The sequence below is a fragment of the Amborella trichopoda genome, chromosome 11 (assembly GCF_054954075.1).
Source record: "Amborella trichopoda isolate Santa Cruz 75 chromosome 11, AtrichopodaSantaCruz75HAP2 v2.0, whole genome shotgun sequence".
Taxonomy (NCBI): Eukaryota; Viridiplantae; Streptophyta; class Magnoliopsida; order Amborellales; family Amborellaceae; genus Amborella; species Amborella trichopoda.
In genome coordinates, this window is record NC_142346.1 from 43,793,673 (window position 1) to 43,813,575 (window position 19,903).

General features: G+C 36.1%; 1 pseudogene across 1 annotated transcript; it reads right to left on the minus strand.

The window, feature by feature from the left end:
• Positions 1–273: 273 nt before the first annotated feature.
• LOC148779932 (receptor like protein 24-like) lies at positions 274–4,080 on the minus strand (annotated as a pseudogene). Its single transcript, XR_016043538.1, has one exon. The product of XR_016043538.1 is annotated as a receptor like protein 24-like (transcript).
• Positions 4,081–19,903: the final 15,823 nt, after the last annotated feature.

A 19,903-nucleotide genomic window follows, 5' to 3' on the forward strand; every position in this document is an offset into this window, starting at 1 on the left:
GTCATTAGCTTTCTTATATCTCATTCCAAAGTTTGATCTAAACTCAATATAGAAAAAAGATAACTAATGACATCAAGTTTCAATAGCTCTGATACCAATGAAAGAAAGACCGATGTGATCTTTTACTTGGGAATATATATATATATATATATATATATATATATATATATATATATATTTTTTTTTTTTTATTATTATTATTATTTTTTTTTCTTCACCCCTTTCTCTTGGCAAAAGTTCACTTACATGTGGTCTCTATTGTAATAAGATAAATTTCAAAATAAAATCAACATACAATAAAACCAAGATCTTAACAACTTGATGCCATTGAAACAACTACGCATTATGCTTGAAAATAAAGATAAAATTGCAAGAAACAAAAGGAAGAGTGCTGGAGATTACCTCAACTGGGCTTATTACACCCCTGACGGAGTTACCACCATCCGATGGTGCGAGATCAACGGTCTAGCTTTAATCTCGAACTGGGAACATAAATTTCGACCACGCTACACCAATGGAACATGAACCCCTTTGATCATAAATTCAAACTGTAAGTGAATTCTCTTAGCAACCTAGTTTGAGAGAGATGGATTCTCTTTTTGTTAAACCCTAAAACCCTTAGCCATAAATCCATATTTGAGAGATAGGAGGGAAGAACTTCATAACCTAAACCCTTAGATTTTTTCACAATGTGGGAGAGAGAGATGAAACATGAGAGAGATAAATTTTCTTAAGAGAGAGAGATAGAAAGATAAGGTGTAGAGATTTTTTTTGGTAGAGAAAATCTATTTTTATAGGCTTTGAATAAGATTAGGGTTTCTTAGGGTTTTCTTTGGCTTGCCTCTTCTTGTGAGATTGAACATAAATCGTCGATCAAGGGTGACTTGTGGGGTGAGAGATCTGAGTCATCCATTCCATAGATAGGCCATCAATATTGTAGAAGGTGCACGAACCATTATCCCCCTTTCCTAAACCATTTTATCATCAATAGAAATTAAACAAATTAAATCTAATCAAAATATTGTGCATACCATAAAATAGCATAAGTCTACTTAATCTTTCTATAAAATCTTTAAAAAATATATCAAGTCAATATCTTCCAACCATATGGTCACATGCCATATCACCAAAAAATAGGAAAGATAATAAGGGTGGGGCGTGCCACCCAAGGGAGGCACTCATGGGCCCCACCTTCTAAAAATATGGCGGGTCCATGTGCACAATGGGCCCCCATGATATTTTTATATATTTAAGATTAATAAAAAGATTTTAGAATATTATTTGAATATTTAAACATTGGATTTTATAAATCCAAAAAGTATAAATAAAATATCAAGGGGTTTATAAAAAGTCAAATAATAATATTAAAATAATTTTCATCATAAAACAAACACAATTAAATTAATTTGATGGGAAAATGATCAATATGGTTTAGGAATTAACAATCATGGGGCACTCCACCTTCAACTGTGGACTACAGACCACACTTGCTTTATTAGACCGACCTAGTGTTTCCCATGACCCACAGTCCAAGTAGGGGCTCATTAGCGGGTCACCAAATTCCGGCCGATGAGCTAAGGGATCGCAATCCCAGTTTGTCGATTTCAGGTCCTCCCTTAGAGACAAGTCAAGGTCACCAAGACATTATGCGACCACAGCTCTATGACGCATAAGGGTATTTCTCACACATGCATATACTTCACCCTAAAAGGTGGATTTCTGGTTTTCTCGAACGATCTATCGATATACATGTTGCGGGATGGTACATGGATGAAGTTTTGGCCCCTATCTCTGTAGGCCACTATCACACACAAGGTTCACCCAGTCCCTCGGTTGACTCATCCGAGCATATTTTCGGACCTCATCAAGGGCTAACCCATTAGAACCCTTTTCGGTTTGTTCTTTATGCCCAGGTAATATGGATTTTTCCCAACCGTTTGGCTTAGATCATCAAGCACAGTCCGGTATCTTTAAATATCGTTTGCTTAATATGACCCACGAGGGACCACACTCCCACTGAGTTCATGTTCCAATCATTTCATTTTACAAGTACTCATAATGCCTTTAAAGGCCACATAAACCCAACACAAACAACATAAACCCTAAGATACATATATTCTACCGGGCTTTTGGGTAGTAGCATGATATGACATAGTATTGCAATAGTAACATCTTAACCCATCCAGCCCAACTCTTCAATCTTGGGGTATTATCAATTCTAAACGGTCTGGCAACGATAATAGGAAGGTGACAATGCAAAATGTTTTCTGTCATTCAGTTTTTTTACTTTTTAATCATGAAGGGGCTAGTTGGTAAAGTCCACCTATCCATTCAATTTTTGTTTGATATACCAATATATTTAATTTTTGAAGAGTGAGATTTAAGTAGGGGTGGCAATGGACTGGGATCCGACCAGGGACCCGAGGGGTAGACCCGATTCGGGTCTGGGTATGGGTTCAAAAATTTGACCCGATGGATCGGGTCTGGGTCATATAGTTAAATAAATAGATATTTTAATTTTTGAGTCCGGTCTGGCTCCCAGTCCCATATCATTTTTTCGGGTCCAGGTCACTTCGGTGATTTTGAAAGTGAATCCCAAGAGTTTAGATTGAGAAAATACTATTAAGTGGATCTTTTGCCGGAGGGAGTAATTGTACAATGTGCAATATACCCACCACATTAAGGAAATACATGCAGATGTATGCATGTAGCCCTTTACTTAATGGTATGTGATAATGTGTTTTTCTAAGATTTTTTGCACTAAATTCCACATAACTTTTTGAAAAATTTATCAAAAAAGCACTTACGTCAGTTACTATTTAACATCTTATCCTTTTTATTTTTTATCTAATTTCAAAAATCTTATCATTGGACGCACAAGCATATGTTAGAAAGCTGGTAAATGTTTTGAAATGGTTGAAATGTTAAATATTTGATGTTTCAAGTATGTTTTGATAAATTGCTGTCTAGAATTGTACAGATAATACAACAACTCTAATCATGAAAATTGAAGGTTGGGATTTGTGTGAGATGGAGCTGACCTCTTGATGTATTGCTCTTGTTCAACACAGTGGCCTTGCCTTCTGTTGGGTTTCTCTGATTTTCTTTCCTGTCTTCCTTCTCCTCCTCCTATCCTTTTTGGGTCCATTTTTTTGCAGCAACCAATTGAAGATTCCATCTGCCAATCCAAAATATTTTTCTCCTTCCCTCTTTCTATGCCATTAGCACCACAATCACAAGCGCAAACCCAAAACCAAACCCTCCAAAGGAAATATCCACCAAATGTCATCCCCACTGATGACATTTCAATTTTCCACCCCTCTAACACTGCTATTGACCTCACAAGCCACTTCCAATGGTGGCCCACAAAGCCCTGGGTTGTTGGCAAAAGAAAAAGCATTGAAGCTGGGTCCCCTTTGGTATCATTCCTGAGAGGGAATTCCATGAAAGATTTAACACGGAAAGGAAACTGATCTGGCTAAGTCCAGTGGGTATGGCACCTGTGAGCTGATTTTGTAAAAGGAACAAGGATTCGAGCTGTTTTAGGGCCCCTATGGCCTCTGGTATGTGCCCTTGCAGATTGTTTCTTGACATGTTTAGTATGCAAAGGCCTTTGAGCCCTCCTATTTGGTCTGGTGTCTCCCCTTCTAATGCGTTGTTCGAAAGGTCAATGACCGTGAGGATGGTCAGGGTCTTTTGCAGCTGTAAATCCATACCCTTGATTCTCAGCGTGACCGTGGACTGATAATAGTATCGGTCAAACAAAGATCCATTGCCGTTTGCAGCGGAGTACGTATATTGTAGAATATGGGGTGAGTTGGTTTGGGAGACCACTGACATGGCCTTCAGGTTTTGGAGGAATTCTTTAGGAAAGGAGCCTGAAAAGTCGTTGCTTGATAGGTCTATGATCTGAAACATAGAGAAGGCAACCGACTTAGATTCTGGAATGGATCCGTCGAACCGGTTTGATCTCAGAACCATGACTCGGAGTTGGGTCAGGGAACCTAACCAATATGGGAAGGTCCCGAACAGCTTATTGTTCCCCAAATCCAGTATCTCCAGGTAACTGCAATTGCTCAATCATTGGGGAACTTCACCTTGAAATTCATCTCCATTGAGATTCAGGGTTCCAAGTTGACTGTGGGATGTGAAGCTATCAGGTATTGGGCCTTGCAATTTGTTTTTCCTCAGGTCGAGCACAGTCAGGCTCGTTATGGTGAAGAGGCATTCTGGAATGGAGCCATTGAGATTGTTAAGAGACATATCCAGTGCTTCCAGGTTCCTGGCATTGCAGATGGAGAAAGGAATTTTTCCAATGAGTTTGTTGCCTGAAAATGAGAGGATGCCGGTGAAATTCAGGAAAAGGCCAATATTTTCTGGGATTGTTGAGCTAAACAAGTTGTACGAGAAGTCCAAGAATTCGGCTCCGACGGGTAGCATGGGGGGCTATCTAGTTTATTCGAATGCACGACAAACTGGCAGATGGATTGGCCATATGGCTTTGGAGCTGGTTGTGCGAAAGTTTAAGGTAAACGAGGTTCTTCATATTGGGTTTATGTAGCCTTTAAGTTCTTAGGAGTGTGTTATTGTGGAGCATAAACTCATTGGGAGTGTGGTCCCTTGATGACCATACTAAGCAAATGATGTTTGCTGATACCGAACTGTGCTTGACGATCTAAGCCAGTTGGTTGAAAAACCTAAGGTATCTGGGCATAAAAAATAAACCGAAAAGGGTTTTTGGGTTAGCCCTTGATGAGGTCAGAGCTTATGCTTAGATGATTGAGCCGAGGGACTGTGTGACCCTTGTATGTGATGGTAGGCCTATAGAGACAGGGGTCAAAACCTCATCCATGTTCCATCACATAACACACATACAGATAGATCGTTCGGGAAAGCCAGATATCCACATTTAGGTGAAGCGTATGCATGTGAGAGAAATACCCCTATACGCTATAGAGTTGTGGTTGCATCAGGTCGAGGTGATCTTGACTCATCTCTAGAGGAGGATCTGTAATCCACAGACTGGGATTGCGACTCCTTTGCTCATCGACTAGACTTTGGTGACCCGCTATGAGCCCATGCTTAGACTGTGGGTCATGAGAAAAATTTAGTCGGTTCGATAAAGCAAGTGTGGTTTATAGTCCACAGTTGAAGGTAGAGTATCCTGTGATCGCTGATAAAATTCCTTAACCATATGGATCTATTTCCTATCATATTAATTTAATTGTATTCATTTTATTATATAAATTATTTTAGATTTATTATTTGAATTTTTATGAATATTTTAATATTTTATTTATGATTTTTTGAATTATAAATATGAAATTATTGATTTTACAAATTATATAAAATTCAAATAATGTTTAAATAAAATTTTCATGGAAGCCCATAGTGCATATGGGCCCACTGCGTGGCAAATGGGTGGGGGACCCACATATGCCACATATGGGTGGCACGCCCCACCCATTGCTCCCTTTGTTATTACTTTGATATCAAGTTTTGTAATTTTTAGAAAGTCCATCTTATAAGCATATGGTCAAATATTGTTTGAAAAATATTGACCACATCTTATCTTGATTATTGAAGAAATATCTTGACTTGATATTATTTAAATATTTTTATGGAAAATATGAGATGAATCATGCAATTTTATGGAATGCATTATATTTTAATAGATTTAACTTATTTAAATATATTGATGGGAAAAATGGTTTAAGAAAAGGGAGATAATGGTTCATGCACTTTTCATAATGTTGATGGCTCATCTATGGAATGGACGGCTCAAATCTCTCACCCCATAAGTCACGTTGATCAGCGGTCCATATTCAATCTCAATAAAGAAGCAAACTATGGGAAACCCTCAAGAAACCCGAGACCTAAATTTCACTATAAATAGAGGTGCTCTCCTCCATCTCTACGCACCTCTCTCTCTCTCCCATAAACTCTCACTCTCTCTTCCCTAGGGGCCATGCCTCTCTCTCTTTGCTCTCTGATTTTCTCTCTCTACTCTCTCTCTTTTTCTCTCTCTCCTAAAAAGACCCTAAGGGGTACGCCCCAACATAGAGACTCTCTCTCTCATTATTTTGGAGTTAGGGTTTTGTAGAGATTTAATGGTGGTTACCTAGTTTGGTCGAAATTAGCTTTTTCGATTCGAGATTGAAGCTAGACCGCTGATCTCATGCCATTGGATGTGGTGACTTGGTGTGGGGTATTAAAAGCCCGGTTGAAGTAATCTTCGACATCTTCTCTTTTATTTGTTTGTTTTTTTATTTTATATTCTCAAGCACATTATTAGGTTGTATGAATGGCATCAAGTAGTTGAAATTTATTTTATTGATGTGTTATTTTTTTTTTTTGGAATTTCTATTGTTTGTAGTAAGACTATCTGTGAGTGATCTTGTTGCCAAAATTATAAAAGGTGATTATTATTAAAAAAAAAAAAATTGTATTTCCCCAACAAAAGATCACATAGGTCTTTCTTTCACTTCAAACCCCATAGCCAGTCCGATATTTGACCTTGAATTTGGTTATCAAATTCTCTCAGTTCCTTTTGAGCCTTGAGGAAATCGGGGAAGACAGATAGTTCGTTGGAATGCAATTTTAGTATGTGTAATTGAGGGAACGATTGATTTATGCTATCCATGGTATGGACTTCCAAAGCTGATTCTTGAGAAGTCAAGATTGGAAATATTTTCCATCCTTCAGAGGAAAGAATCAAGGTGAATGGTGCCACTGAACATGTTGGAGGAGAGCCATTGAGAGAAAACAAGGAAGCATGAATCTCTCCTGTCAAGCCATTTTCACTGAGGTCTAAGTACCGCAACCGGGACTGAGAGGCATGGAAATCTGGCAAGGAAGATTTAGGGGGTTGTGACTCAGGTCTAAGGTTAGTAGGCATGGCAAAGTGAAGAGAGAGAAAGAGACGAATCGATGATACCAGATAAAATAGTTTCCTCGGAGCTGGTCAAGTCGAGTTTTTCGACAAGTCCAGTAGAATAGTTGCAGGTTATACCCTCCCATGAGCAACAATCAGAGTTGGGTGTCTATGATTGAAGCCTAGGTTGGTTGAAATCTAAACCTTGCTTGAATTGGAGAAGGAATGTGCTTTGATTGTTTGCACATAAGGTAGCATTGGTTGTAGCTAGGAAGAGGATCAAGCAGTGAGAGATGACCCATATTAGCCATGCTATGTGATTCATTGGAGAAAACAGAGAAACGAGTTTGCTTGTGAGATCTATATTTCTTTTCATGAGAACCCTCTCTCTCTCTATTAGTGAATCTCGTTTCTGGGTTCAAACCAACTGTCATGAAAAAAGAGAGAGGGAGCGAGTGAAGTTTTTATAGAGATGAAGAGAGATTAGGAGAGTTGCCTACCATCACAACTTAAATATAGTGAAGTTGGGGTGGCAACAGGTCGAGTTGGGTTGAGTACACACCTGAACTAGGACTTGAAAAAATATTATGGGACCCAGACCTAGACCCGATTGGACCCGAGCCATAAATTAAAATATCTATGTACGTAACTACATTTAAATATATTTCATAAATCAAGACCCGAAAAAATATTATGGGACTCAGACACAGACCTGATTGGACCAAAACCCGAACCCGAATAGTATTTGGGTCCAAGATTTGGACCTGGACCCAAATCGGGTCTACACATCAAGTCCAAGTCTACTAAAGCAAGTTAGGTTGAAGGCTGGAATGTCATTTAGAAAAAAGGCTGACAATGTCTTTGATGGTCTGGGTCTCTAGGATTGTTAAATTCCACCTTTGATTCAAGGAAAGGACACAGTCCCTCGTAATACATTGTTAAAAAAGATACAGTCTCTCAATTGAGGGGTTGAATCAACTTATAAAATTACAAAAAGGGCTAAATGAAGACAAAATAGCTTTGGCAGTTTACTTTTAAGTTTTTATTTCAATTAGATGCGTCTTAATAAAAGTTAAAAAAGTTTCCAAGTTGCCCCTATTCGGAATTAGGAAGACTGAGTAATTAGGGGTATTTTGATAATTTTAACACCAAAACGGCCCTAACAGAATGACACAAGTACCCCTATGTTTTCAAGTTAATGAATAATTTATTTGGTATTTGAAATAAGGAAGAATGAGGGGTTTTTACCGGTTAGTAACCCTTATAACTCTTTGTTTCAAATACCAAACAAGTTTGTTCGTTTTTTTCTAACACAACCAGGGATACTTCTATTAATATGTGAACGCCTCTATGGAGGTAAAATAATCAAAGTGCCTTTAATTATTTAGTCTTCTCAACAACAAATATGGACAATTAAGAATTTTTTTTAAGAGCTGTTTGATTATAATTTGTGATCATATGACCTTTGTAAATGATTTTATAAGGAATTTCAGATATTTTCCCTCGAAAAAAACCACTTTTACTGGTATTAAGTGGATGCCGCGACGTGATTTGTAGAGAGAGAAGTGAAGTTTGGTGGGTGCTTCCTTCCTTCTAAATCATAAATAAGAGACTTGTTGGTTCTGTGAACCATTGGGCTTGCGTGCAGTGTACTATGTTCCCTAGAGGGTATACTATATCGACTCCCTCGAGTGAAGCGCTAACTTAAAAGTTTTTCCTTTTTTTGTTTGAAATTTTAAGATCTATCTAATTATAACTAGAGAATTATTTAAAAAATATATATATATTGAATTTTGAGTTCTTAAATATCTAAATCTCTCTCTATCTAAAAATTGGATGGTTCACATGCAATTTTAGAATGCCTTTTTTTTATAGAGAGAGAGAATTCTTTTATTTTTATAGAGTTGTTATCGGGTTCTACATATACATTCCCATAATTTGGGATCTAAAAGATATCCCTAGACCTGAGGGACTACATAAATAGTATACTCCCTAAAACTCTTTTGACGAAAGCAAAACGTGTTGGAGGTAGGGGTTGAGAATTGGGGTCATCGTCTTACGACGTGAGAGAGCCGTTGGAAATGACAATTAAATTAAAGTAGGGATCGCAAATGATTTGCGCATTTATCGGATCGTCTTAAATCCTTTAAATTTTACGACTCTAATTTTGCTCTTAATTTGATTTGGGGGGACATGTACTATGCTTCCTTACATTTACTCCCATAAGCAAAGTAGTTACTTGGGAGAAAATCATTCCCTCAAAAAATTGAATAGTTTCAATGCAATTTCAGGATGTCATGTCTCCAAAATTTGAGATCTAAAAGATATTCCAAGTGTAAGTTTTGCCCAAGGGAGTAGACAAATAGAATTATTCTCCCAGAGGTGGATTGTCTTTTGGTAATTGATATTTCAGATAAAGATTATATATAATGAGATCATTTACTTTTGATATAAAGAGGTCACAATTATTTACAACCATCTAAAAATATGATAGCTTGGATGTATCACAAAGTTCAAAAAAAAAATTTCTTGACCTTTGAACCTAGTCAATGAAAAAAAAATAGCCACTTAATCTCACATCCAATGGTCAAGATCAATTGTGAGTACAAATATATATATATATATATTTTTTAATCCTAAGGCGTATCCAAAATATTGGACCGCTATTATTTTTTTGGGGCCCTTGAATATTGGAAGAATTGGGCCGCACCATGCTTAGGACTATTTTGCTTTTATTTTTATTTGTTGTGTATGAAGTTATGAAGCAGACTAATATCTCTGATAGCTCTAACATTTCAACGACCCTATCTTCCCTTTTCTTGACTTTTCACCTGTTGCGTGGAAAAATGATAGCCATAACAACCCTGAGAAAGAATAAAAGCATGACAAAGAAAGTATGAAAATTGCAACCACGAGAGAAAGGAAAAGAAAAAACAGAGGATATTTTGTGTATATTTCACATCGATAATTTCCCTCAAAAGTCTACAAGTAGGACGAAAAGTGGGTCAGGTCGACGACTTGACCTGATTGGCCGCCCTCATGAGTTATGGGTTTGGAGTAAGGGACTCGATGGGTCGGATTTGGTTCCACTTGACGTTGCCCTAACCCAAGTCGGTTTTGGATCTGCTTGATTTGCTCCAACTCAAATCAGATTTAGGTGCCCTTGACATTGCCCCAACCTATGTTGGGTCTAGGTCTAGGTCCAGCTTCGATCCCATCCGGTAGGTTAGGTTCGATTCGGTGTCAACCCGACCTAGAATATATGACTAAAAAAACATGACTTTGACTCGACAATACCTGACTTAGTGTACATTAGTATAAGATACATATAAATAATATAGGCTATTTGCCATATAAAATATATTTTATTTTTTTTCATTTTTGGCATACCCAAACCAAACTTGACACAATTAATCGGGTCTACTCAAGTCTAGGTCTAACTTAGACCTAGTCGGTTTGGATTTGGGTTGAGGTTCACCTGGACCTGAACCATTATGTGAAACCCATTAACTCCAACTTCCAAGAAAAAAAAAATTCCAAATATTATTACTGGCCCTGGGTTAATCGTATACTGTATGTGACATGTGGCATAGCTTGGATCCATCTACCCATGTAGGAAGCCGTGCGCCTCAATTTATACATTTACTATACGTCATTCATATATATATATATATATATATATATATATATATATAAAATAAGGCAATAAGGCTTAATCTAATGTTGTAGATATCGGATCATAATAATTCCTTCTTTTCTTTTTCTTTTTTATTTCTTTCTATCTAAGGGCTTAAAAGATGTTGGATACACCAGACTAGTCCATTCTTGAAAAATAAAAAGTATGGGGCAGTCCAATATTTCAATATCACACCAACCCAAAAATGGAGCAATCTAATCAATATCTAGACCACCAAACTACCTTAAGATTCACAAAAATATAAATATATATAAAAAAATGGTTTGATATTTACAACATCGAACCTAAAGCAAATTAGAATATATAGGAAAATCTAGGACTTGGCATAAGATTTTTAAAATTTAGAATCAAACAATAATTCCACAAATTATTTATGGTTCGTACATAATTTAATGGTTATCATGCCCTCGAATCAAAGTGTTATGGAAGAAAATTCGCTTATGGTACATCCAAGTACTTAATAGCATACAATGTTTCAAAACATGAATCCATGGAGTATATTGCCCCCCCACCAATCCGGTTCCAAAACGGTCAGATAACCGATCTAAATCGATGATTTGGTTAAACTGGATTGCAGTCCGCTAAAATAAAATAACAAGAAGACAAAATGATGAAGGATTATAACAGTGGACTGCAAAATGGATTTAGATCTCTTATCAAGTGCCTAGTTTATATATGGAAAATTGCTTCATGTGGGCTGGACCACATTTCGACATATGCGGTCCAAAAAATGAAAAACATCCATCTTAAAGATGGATGAAAGTAGGTGTTCCATCTAAAAACAATAGAAACTAATGGTAGAAATATTTTCTTACAAGAATTATTATTTCTAGTTTTTAGAATTTATTTATTTATTCATATTCATGATCTCCATGTTAAAGATTACATGTACTTAAAAATTAAGTCTTAAAATTCATCTCAAAAAAAGATTTATTAAGAGATCTGCATTTCTACATATGCGGGCTTAGCCACATAAAAACCGGGTCCTTTACATATTATAGGTTATATCAATTTCAAATGGCCAATTCGAATGATTTTCCATCAAGATTGGCAGTTTTCGATGCATTTTCAATTGCCAATAATATAAAGCTGATACATATGTGCATTTTCAATTGCCAATAATATGAAGCTTACCAGAAAACATTCAAGAAAAGACCTCCTATTTTGCACCACAGACTTAAGCTTTGGAATTTCACACTGTGGTGTCTCTCTTACATCTAAGCTCCGCAGCGTGTGATGAAATTTAATCTTGGAGTGAGAGAGTTGAAATTTTAAGGAGTGAAAGCAAGATTCACAGATTTTTTTTGTAGGGATATAAAAATCAGGGAATATATACAGCGCGTTTTACTACAGGGATAGCACTTTTGAATTGGGAGCCCCCGAAACAAGAATCCTGAAAGCTGAGAATCCTTGCAGGGTAATATGTTTAGATTTCTTTGTGATTCCAATTTCTTTTGTTTGCATAGGCACTCAAGTTTTAGCAGATTGGGGTTGCGGTGGTAGCACCACGTGAGCCTCAACTAACAGTTTACGCTTCCATAATCACTTACGCATTTAACAGTTTAGGCTTCCATAATCAATGACGCATTTTAAAACCGGGTAAAGACTTGTTATCCTCACTGATCTACCAAAAAAAAAAAAATTAACTGAGTTACATTACAAGGTGTTTTAGATCCTAAATGTAGAACCAAAACCCAGGAAATGCCTTATCCTAATCAACCAAAACTAATCATGCCCTGAAGGACTACCCAAATAGTAATATGTATCCAGGAAACCTTTTTTTGCCCTTTTTTTATTTTTTTGCCTTAATTAATGCAGAACTTTGCCAAATTAGGCAAGTTTTGCTTCCAAGTTATTATACATCCCATAACCTTTCAGATGATCCAAAGATCATTGTAATTAAGGCTTCAAGGGTCTAGTAGGTACTAAAAAATACTTGTATGCATTTCAAAACAACATCTTGGTTTTATTATTCTTTCTTAAAATACTTTGCCTTTAGTTTTATTGTTTTTTCTTAAATTGCTTTGCAGAAAGAGAAAGATGTGTGTTTGAGTCCCACATTGAAGAGGAGAGAATTTCTTCAGCCATATTTAAGAGCACACATTCCTATTAAGTATATTTTAAGTACAAAGGAGAGAGACCGCGTGCCCACTTTGCATCCTCGCATTGGCAAATGAAGCACCCCTCCCCCGAGCACGTGTGCGGCTCGTGGCTCATTATCTTTTTATGAGCTCGACGCATAGAGTAATTTGACGGTCAACGAGCTCGGCTCATAGAGGAATCCAATGGTCATGTAACCATTGATGAGATGGAGGCTTATAACAGCAGCATTCAAGTGAATGTAACTCATGTAACTTGTAGCTCTTGGGTGATGGATGTAACTACCACAACACTAATGAGTAACCTTGGATTCCAAGTTTGGGTGCATAGAGCTTAGGAACATAATAAAAGACTTCTTTGTTTTCCTGTATCCTGACAACAAATTGCCCTTCTTATGCACAATAAATACTACGTCAAAGGGGGGCAAATATCGTCTTGAGATAGCGTTCATGTATGCCCATAAACAAGAAGTGTTCATGATCTAGTTTTGCAAATTGTACCATGTTTTGCCCCCATCTCACCCAACCAATCCCCAACAGGTCTAGTGCCATGCATCTTGTTGGTCATGCCACGTAATGTGTTGTCATTATACATAAAAATATAAATAACAAGACCATTTACTTTTAATATTAAGAGGTTATAATCACTATTAACCATTAGATGTGAAATTGCGTTGTTGAAATGTCTAACTGTCTGAGCTAAAAATCTAAAATAGAATATTTCGAAGATTGTGCCACACTTCAATATGTTGGATTTCACATCCAATGGATAAGAGTAATTGTGGCCTCATAGAAAAAGTGAATGGTCTTAGAGCACACAATCCTAACAGGTGTTGTATTTCAATGGTCTACATATTGAGCCTTCAACTTGAACTAACTCGCACCTTTTAACATGTGTTGTATTGTGTCAGCGCCTATACATAACTAGCCCACCTAAGTCTACCCTCTCTTTCATCTTATCGTCTATTTATGCGGCATCTAACTTTCCGGAATCTATTCGTTTCAAACTGTATCATTTCTTATTAAATGAGAGACTTGTTCATCTTGTGAGGAACAAGAGTAACCAGGTCTTGGTGAGAGCATGTGCGCCTATACTATGCTCCCCCGGAGAGTATATTCTATATCAACTGCCTCGAGGAAAGCATTCATTTAATAGTTTTTTTCTATTCTTTTTTAATTTGAATGTTTGGGATCCATCTATTTATAACTAAACGACTATTTTTTAAGAAAAATTAGGATTTATTGTTCTTAAACATTTGAATCTTTCTCTCTAAAAATTGCATGGTTCAAGTGCAATTTTAGGATGCCTTTTTATTTTAGACAAATAGAGGGTGAAAGTTGATTTTTTGTTTATATCTTTTAGAGTTGCTCTGGGGTTCTAGAGATCATGTTTCCCAAAATTTGAGATCTAAAAAATATCCCTAGAGTGACGGAGTACATAATTAGTATAATCCCTAGAAAATCGTTTGGCAAAAGCAAAAGGTGTTGGAAGTGGGGCTTGCGGCCACTGACTTCAGGTCGTCTTACAACGTGAGCGCCAGTGCTTAGAAATGACAACGAAAATTAAAGTACGGATCGCAAATGACTTGCACAATTATCGGTTGGTCTTAAATGTTTTTAATTATAGGATTCGAATTTTGCCCTTAATATTATTAGGAGAGAGTGTAGTATGCTCCCTCGAGAGCGCACTATATATTTACTCCCTTGGGCAAATACATGAAAGAATTTTTTATTTTAAAAATTTGGGTTCTATGTAGTTATAATTGGATGATTATTTTAAAAGGAAAAATAAAAATAAATTGTGTGTTCTTGAACCATTCCCTCAAAAACTTGGATAGTTCCAATGCAATTTCAAGATGCCATTTTTAGGCACATAGAATGTGAGTTAATTTTTTTTTTTTTGAAGTTGGCTGTGCTTTAGATATTACATCTCAAAATTTGGGATCTAAAAGATATTCCGAGTGTAAGGTTTGTTAAGTAAGGTTTGTTAAGTGTAAGTTTTGCCCAAGGGAGCTTTGTTAAGTCTAAGTTTTGCCCAAGGGAGCAGATGGATAGTATTCCCTCGAGGAAAGTCTTTTGCATTTGATATTATAAATACCAAATTATTATTATTATTATTATTTTCTTTTTTGGTTTTTTACTCTTAGGGCAGTTCAATGTTAAAAATATTGGACCGCTAGATTTTTTGGGGCCGTAGAATATTGCAAAGATTGGGCCACACCATACTTAAGGCATGTTTTCGTGTTCTTTTTGGGAAAAGTTTATATAGAGCCAAGGCTCTAAACAACCAAATTAGAGCCTACCTCAAAAATTTCACTAGAAGAGGTTGTTTTGATGCCCAAATATCCTCAAATTCATCATCTCGACATCAAGATGCATGAACATGAGAAAAAAAATGGATTTCAAGTTTTGGAAATAGTGTATTTTGTAACGTATTTTTGGACCGTCAATATTCAAGATTTTTAAGTTTTCATATATATGTTGATCTACACTATATCTTAAGCTTTAAAGTAAATAAAAATAAATATATATTTTTAGGCTATCAAAAATATTTTTAGTTTTGAAATCACATTTCTGGCATTGTTTTAAGGTAAGGCTATACAAACCGTACCCTTTCTTTTTTGTTTTTTTTTATTTTGTGTGTGTGAAGTATGAACGCAACTGATTTTTATGATGGGAAAGCTTTCTATGTCCCCCCTACACCATAGAAGTTCTATGTTCCCCCTTATCCAACCATCCATTTTTTAATGGAGGGCTAAGATTGCCCCAATCACAATGTCACGTCTCTACACTGTTTTATTTTTATTTATTCTTCTATAAACTTTTTTGACACCAAATTTTGGAAGTCCATTCATCTATTAAACTCGCACTAACGAAAAATATATATAAAAAAAATTCAATAAAATAAAATGACCAAAATGCCCCTGAAACTTTCAAGGGTATTTTGGTCATTATTTTTTATAAAAAATTATTGTTAATATTTTTTATAGGTGTGCCCCAATGAGAAGATGGCACGTAGCAAATTCATATTCAGAAATATTGTATTAAAAAAACTAAAACTAAAATACTTTGAGAAGTTGGATCTAAGATCAAACGATGAGTGACTCTCTTGATAAAAAATGAACGGTTGGATGATAGGGGAAACGTAGAACTTCTATAGTGTAGGGGAAATATAGAAAGCTTTCCCTTCTATGACAACTCCAACATTTATTTATTTTTCACCGACCGCGTGGAAAACCATGATAGCCAAGACACGACCATGAGAAAGAAAGTCTAAGAAATTGCAACCAAGAGAAAAAGGAAAAGCACCTTTGTGTACATTTCACGATAATATCTCCCAAAAGTCTACCAAAAAATGGATCAGGTCGACGACTTGACCTGATGAGGTCCGGGTTTGGACCCAATAATGGACTCGATGGGTCAGATTTGGGTCCACTTAACCTTGCCTTCACTCAAACCCGGTTTGGGTATGCTTGGTTTACCCTGACCCAAGTCGGCTTTGGGCCCCCTCGACATTGCCCCAACCTAGGCGATGTCTAGGTCTAGGTCAAGCTTGGATCCCATCTGGTTAGGTTAGGTCCGAGTTGGTCTCTACCCGACCTAATCTATATGAGTATAAATAACATGACTCTGACTGGACATGACCTGACCTATTGTATATTAGTATAACATTCATGAAAATAATATGAGCTATATACAATACAATATATAAAATAATTTTTATTTTTATTTGTAGACCCAGACTGAACTCGCCCTAGTGGGTTGGGTCTATCGAGGTCTAGATCTAACTCTGACCTTTATAAATAAAAATAAATAAATAAAAAAAAGGTCTAACTTAGACCTAGTTGGTTTGGGTTGAGGTTCACCTAGACTTGAGCCAACTCATTTACAACCTTATCTAGGAGTATGCGATGCGCTACATTTAACTCCAAGCTCCAAAAAAACTTCTAAATATTATTAGGGCTTGTCTACAAATAGATTATTTATCTTTTCTACAAGAAGATCACAACTATTCCCACTTATTGAAGGAAAATAGTTTGATAGGGCTGCATACGTATCAAAATAAGATAGACCACACTTTGTAGCTCATCGAAAATTGCACTTAAAGGATTGGCAAACCTTTACACTGATCATCTCGGCTTGAACATTATGGTTATGAAAAAAAATTAGTATTTTAATCTTTTAAAATATTGTACATTGTAAGAAATTATCTTGTTCGTCCGTTTTGCCCTAAAAATAAATGTTCCGCAATATCCATACTATTTTTTGAGTTTGAAATTTTATTATGAGTATTAGAAATTTATTTTAGAGCCGTCATGGAGATTTGTTTCACCGAAAATGCTTTCTCGATGACGATTTGAGGTGAGGCTTTATTTTGTTTTAATAAGGCCTAGGCCTTATAGAAACTTCATCCGGCAATAAGGCTAACTCCATGGTTGCAATATCGAACCGGGGGGTGGGGGGTTGTTGATGTTGAACGCACCAAACTAGTGCATTCTTGAGAAATGAAAAGTATGGGGCGGTCCAATATTTCAATATCACACCACCCGAAAACTAGAGAGGTCCGATCAATATCTTGAGCATCAAACTACTTTAGGATTCACAAAAAGAAAAAATATATAAAAATAATAGTTTGATATTTGCAACATCGAACCAACGGCAAGTTTTAAATAAAAAAAAGATAGTATAGGACAGGCCATAAAATTTTGAAAATTTAAAACCATACAATAATTCCGCAAAATAATTGGTCCGTACATAGCCTTTTCGAATGGTTATCATCCCTCTAATTAAAGTGTTATGGAAGAAAACTCACTTTTGGCACATTCAAGTGCTTAATAGCATACAACGTTTCAAAACACTAATCCATGGAGTAGATTGCCCACCCACTAATCCGGTTCCAGATCGGTCAAATGAGTGTTCTACATTGATGATTTGGTTCGACTGGATCGGCAGCCCACTACAATAAGAAGGCAAAATGATAAAGGATTATACCAGTGGAGTGCTCTTATATACCCACCATGGGCAACTAAGCTATTCGAACTGAGTAATATAGTTTATATGTTATATTTTATGTCACTTTTGAATTGCCTATTTGAATGATTTTTCATTCAGATTGTTAATTTTCAATGCATATCTACACTTTATGTGATCACCGCATACTAATAAAGATGAAAGATAAGTTCTATACAACAACTGCGAGACTAGTTGTGCTCTATGGAGCAGAATGTTGGGCTGTCAAAAACAATATACCTATAGAATGAGTGTAGCAGAGATGATGATATTGAGATGAATGAGTGGCAAGACATGAATGGATGGAATTCAAAATGAATACAATCGGGAAAATTCAGGTGTGGCACCAATGGACAATAAAATGAGAGAAAGTAGATATAGGTGGGTTAGCCATATGTGGTGCACACCCAATACAATACTTGCTAAGATGTGTGAGTTAGTTCTAGTGGAAGGCTAAAAAAAGACAACAGATAGGCACAAAAGGACATGGTTGAAGAGAAGATATAAGGACTTAGGCCTCACTGAGGGTATGACTCTTAATAAAGCAGAAAAACAGACCGGAATTTGTGTAACATACCTCAATTAGTTGGAAAAAGGCTTTGATGTTGATAATAAGATGTGAAATTGGGTTATTGAGATGTCTTATTGTTTGAGTTCAAAATCTAAAATAAAATTTCTCGAAAGTAAGGGCGTACTTCAATATCTCGGATTTCACATCCAATAGATTCAAGTGATGGTGGCCTCCTTGTAGCGGAAGTGAATGGGCATATTGTACACAATCCTTGTGAAATCGTGAATAAGTCCCATAAATTTCTATAAGCCTTAGTGACTAGCCCAATGAGATTCGACCTGAAAAATAACAAGAGTTTGAAACTTCTACTGTACTAGTTTTAAACTTTTCAGATTGCAATTAGACGTCGGGATAAAGAACATCAAAACAATTTACAATTAATCCATAAGCACAATAAGTCAAATCGATATGAATTGAAACAACGAAAATTGTATGAATCCAAAATCTGACAATTCAGACAGCGACATGATACATGGCATGAGCTACATGCATCGTGGTGTTATCACATGTGATGTCTAATCTGTTTCAAATTCTGCGCATAATCTTTTAGAGATTTTCTAAATCACATTGACGTAAGATGGTAGCACTGATATGGGGGTGAGAACGGGTCGGGTAGGGTCCATGTCCGCTTGGACCCGGATCCGAAATTCATTCATGGACTTAGACCTAGACCCGGACTTGGACACGACTGGATCGATAATACTTGGACCTAGACACGAAAGGGTCTAGATTATTTGGACCCAGAACTGAAATCCATACATGGGATCTAGACCTGGACCCTATTGGGTCCAGAATATCCAGACCCGATCGTGGAATTTATTTGGAGGACCCATACCCGGACCTAGAATTTATTTGGAGGACGTGGACCTAACAGATTAGCATAATAAAAATAAACTTTTTTGCTAAAAATAAAAAGGTATTGTCTACAAAGAGACCAATTACTTTTGAAGTGGCAAAGAGACCATTTATCATTTTTATAAAAAGGTCACAACTATTCTTGCTCATTAGAAGTCAAATAGGATGGCTTGGGGTGAGTCCCAAAGTGTGAGAATTTTGTTTTTGGAACTTTGTGTCTAATCAATAACGCCCTTACAACCACCCATATGGAAATCTAAGAGATATGAATGATTGTGACCTCCTTGTACAACATGTAAATTATATGTTTGTATCCAATGGTTACGATTGTATCTCATATTTTAATTTTAATTTTTTTACAAATCTAATTTATTTGAAAATTTGAGCATCTACTTTAAAAAAATAGGCGAACATAATAAAATATTATTCACTAAAAAATTCACCAAAATACCTCTAAAAGCGATTTGGATTAGTAAAAAATATATTAAATTTTCCATACGAAATACAATTGTGACTATTAGATCAACCCAAATTCAATCTGGGCCGTTGAGCATACACTATTCCATCGACTAGTGGACTAACAAGATCTTTTCCGTATAAATACATATGTAATCAATATTATTTTAAAACATTTCTAATCTTCCTATATATTGTATACAATCCCAATACATATATATATATATATATATATATAGTATTACTTTAAAGCTTATTTTGATTGGGCTGCAGTCCTGTCAAACCATTTTCCTAATAAATACATATGTAATCAGTTTTAGTTTAAAACATTTCTAGGGGTT